The 3,991-nt window shown below is 47.9% G+C and overlaps 1 pseudogene; it reads right to left on the minus strand.

The window, feature by feature from the left end:
• Positions 1 to 2,532: 2,532 nt before the first annotated feature.
• LOC136051211 (5S ribosomal RNA) lies at positions 2,533 to 2,650 on the minus strand (annotated as a pseudogene).
• Positions 2,651 to 3,991: the final 1,341 nt, after the last annotated feature.

Below are 3,991 nucleotides of genomic sequence, written 5' to 3' on the forward strand. Positions count from 1 at the left end.
AGTACACTCCATTCCTGTCATTTATGCTCCCATTTCACTCTGCTCCCATTTGCGCTACAACCTTACAGTTCTCTCCACTCCCTTTCATTCCGCTCCCATTTCACACCACTCCGCTCCCTTTTGTGCCACAACCTTTCAGTACTCTCGTTTAGTTGCTGCTCTCATTTCCCTCTGCTCCCATTTGCGCTGCAACCTTTCATTTCTCTCCTCTTTTTGTTTCCGCTCCTATTTCGTTCCACTCCGCTCCTATTTGCACTGCTACATTTCTGTTCTCTCCAGTCCCTTTGTTTCAGCTCCCATTTCGTTCCTCCCTGCTCCCATTTTTGCTGTAACCTTTAAGTTCTCTGCACTCCCATTTCGCTCCGCGCTGCTCCTATTTACGCCATAGCCTCTCACTTCTCTCCTTTCCCATTTCACTCCCATTTGCACCAGAACATTTCACTTCTCTCCACTCCCTTTGTTTCTGCTCCCATTTCGCTCCACTCTGCTAGTGTTTGTGCAGCAACATTTCTGTTTCCTCCAGACCCTTTATTTCCACTCCCATTCCGCTTAGCTACGCTTCCATTTGCTTCGCAGCCCTTCATTTCTCTCCACTCCCTTTGTTTCCGCAACTATTTCGCTTCACTCTGCTCCTATTTGCGCCGCAACAGTTCTGTTCTCCCCACTCCCATTGTTTTTGCTCCCATGTCACCCCTCTAAGCTCTTGTGTGCTTCACAGCCCTTCTATTCTCCCCACTCCCTTTGTTTCCGCTCCCATTTCGCTCCGCTTTGCTCCCATTGGCACCGTAACATTTCTGTTCTCTGCAGTCCCTTTATTTCAACTCCCATTTCATTCTCCTCCACTCCCATTTGCGCTGCAACATTTCTGTTCTCTCCACTCCCTTTCTTTTCGTTACATTTCGCTACGCACCACTCCCATTTGCACCACAGTCTTTCAGTACTCTCCACTCTGATATTTTTTTGCTACCATTTCACTCAGTTTTTTTCCCATTTGCGCCTCTACCTTTCACTTCTCTCCACTCCCATTACGCTAACATTTGCACCGGAACATTTCACTTCACTCACCTTGTTTCCGTTCACATCTTGCTGCACTCTGCTCCTATTTTAACCGCAACACTTCTGTTTTCTCCAGACCCTTTTTTTCTGCTTCCATTTACTCCGCAAACCATAGTTCTCTCCACACCCTTTGTATCTGCTCCATTATCGCTTCTCTCCCGTTTGCACCACAACCTTTCAGTTCTCTCCACTCCCTTTGGTTTACCTCCCATTTCGTTCCGATCCGCTCCCATTTGCAATGCAACCTTTCAGTTCTCTAAACTCCCATTTCGCTCCGCTCCGCTCCCATTTGCACCACAACCTTTATTTTCTCTCCACTACCTTTTTAACCGCTCTTATCCCATTTCCGCCGCAATCTTTCAGTTCTTTTCTCTCCCGTTATTTTTGATCCCATTTTGTTCCACTCCTCTCACGTTTGCGTCACAACCTGTCAGTTCTCTCTACTCCTATTTTTTCTGCTCCCATTTCGCTCCACTCTGCTCCCATTTGCACAGCAAACATTCATTTCTCTCCACTCTCTTAGTTTCTGCTCACATTTCATTCCAATTCGCTCCCATTTGTGCTGCAACCTTTCAGTTCTCTCCACTCACTTTTTTTCCGCTCCGCACCCATTTGCACCGTAACCTTTCATTTCTCTCCACTCCCTTAGTTCCCGTTCCCATTTCGCTCTGCTTTGCTCCCATTTCTGATGCAACCTTACAGTTCTCTGCACTCCTTTTGGTTCTGCTCCCATTTGGCTCAGCTCCCATTTGCGCCGCAACCTTTCAGTTCCCTACACTCCCATTTCATTTTGCTCCGCTATCATTTGCACTGCAAATTATCTGTTCTCTGCATTCCAATTTTGCTCCGCTTCGCTCACATTTGCACTGTAGCCATTCAGTTCTCTCCAGTCCCTTTGTTTCCACTCCCATTTCGCTTAGCTCTGCTCCCATTATCCGCAACCTTTCATTTCTCTCCAATCCCTTTGTTTCCTCTCCTATTTCGCTCCACTCCGCTCCTATTTGAACCGCTACATTTCTGTTCTCTCCAGTCCCTTTGTTTCAGCTCCCATTTCATTCCGCTCCACTCCCATTTGTGCTGCAAACGTTCAGTTCTCTCCAGTCCTTTTCTTTCCACTCCCATTTCGCTCCGCTCCACTCCCATTTGTGCCACAACCATTCAGTTCTCAATATTCCTTTCATTTCCTCTCTCATTTCACTCTGTTTTGCTTCCATTTGTGCCGCAATCTTTCAGTTGTGTACTCTCCCATTGTTTCCGCTCCTATTTTGCTCCACTCCGCTCCTTTTTGTACTGCAATGTATCTGTTCTCTCCAGTTCACTATTTTCAGCTCCCATTTCGTTCCGTTCTGCTCCCATTTGCGCTGCAACCTTTCATTTCTCTCCACTCTTTTTCTTTCTGTTATGGTTCTATGATTTTTGTTGTATTATTGATATTCCACATCATAACATCATGTGGTGTATTGGGAGTTAAAGAAGAGCCTACGACACTTGGTATTCCCAGGCAGTCTCCCATCCAAGTACTTAAGGGCCCGACCCTGCTTAGCTTCCGAGATTAGACGAGATCGAGCGTTTCCAGGGTGTTATGGCCGTAGGCTTTTCTTTAACTTTAGAGTTAATGCTGTTGTGTATTGGTTTAGAACCGGTGCTTGCACGGCTGCGGCCCGGGTTCGATTCCCGGTCAGGTGTACCCAGAATGGAGATAGAGCATTAACTCTTTAACTCCCAATACATCACATTATATTATGATGTGGAATATCACTAATACAACAAAAACCATAGAACCATAACACTTTCCACTCCCATTTCGCTCTGCTTAGCTCCCATTTGCGCCACAATAAGTTCATAAGTTCATAAGTTCATAAGGTTGGAAAGGACCTATAAGATCATCTAGTCCAACCATCCTCCTATCACTATCCCTACCCAACTACTAAATTAAGTCCTTTAGCACCTCATCTAAACGCTTCTTGAACAGCGCTAGGGATGGTGCCTCAACCACCTCCCTAGGCAGGCCATTCCAGTGCCTGACCACTCTTTCAGAAAAGAAATGCTTCCTCAGGTCTAATCTAAATCTTCCCCGGCGCAACTTGTGGCCATTCCCTCTCGTCCTGTCATTACTTATCAGGGAGAAGAGGCCTACCCCCTCCTCACCACAACCCCCCTTCAGGAAGTGGTAGAGTGCAATAAGGTCTCCTCTGAGCCTCCTCTTCTCCAGACTAAACAATCCCAGCTCCCTCAGCCGCTCCTCATAAGACTTGTGCTCCAGACCCCTCACCAGTTTTGTTGCCCTTCTCTGAACACGCTCCAGGGCCTCAATGTCCTTCTTGTAGTGAGGGGCCCAAAACTGAACACAGTACTCGAGGTGCGGCCGTACCAGAGCTGAGTACAGGGGGATGATCACCCCCCTGCTCCTGCTGGCTACACTATTTCTAATACAGGCCAGGATGCTGTTGGCCTTCTTAGCCACCTGGGCACACTGCCGGCTCATGTTGAGCCGAGCATCAACCAACACCCCCAGGTCCTTTTCCTCTCTACATTCTTCAAGCCATTCTGCCCCAAGCCTATAGCATTGCATGGGGTTATTGTGGCCAAAGTGCAGGACCCGGCACTTGGTCTTATTGAACCTCATCCCATTTTGCTCAGCCCAGCTGTTCAGCCTATCCAAATCCCTCTGAAGGGCCTCCCTACCCTCAGGCAGTTTGACACATCCTCCCAGCTTTGTGTCATCTGCAAACTTACTGAGGGTACACTCAATTCCCTCGTCTAGGTCATCAATAAAGATATTAAACAAGATGGGCCCCAGAAATGACCCTTGGGGGACACCACTCGTTACAGGACGCCAGCTGGACTTAACTCCATTAACCACTACCCTCTGGGCACGGCCCTCCAGCCAGTTCTCCACCCAGAGAAGAGTGAACCTGTCCACACCACGGGCTGC

The sequence above is a fragment of the Cyrtonyx montezumae genome, unplaced genomic scaffold, assembly GCF_038088225.1.
Source record: "Cyrtonyx montezumae isolate F1298 unplaced genomic scaffold, pur_monq_1.0 scaffold_28, whole genome shotgun sequence".
Classification (NCBI taxonomy): Eukaryota; Metazoa; Chordata; class Aves; order Galliformes; family Odontophoridae; genus Cyrtonyx; species Cyrtonyx montezumae.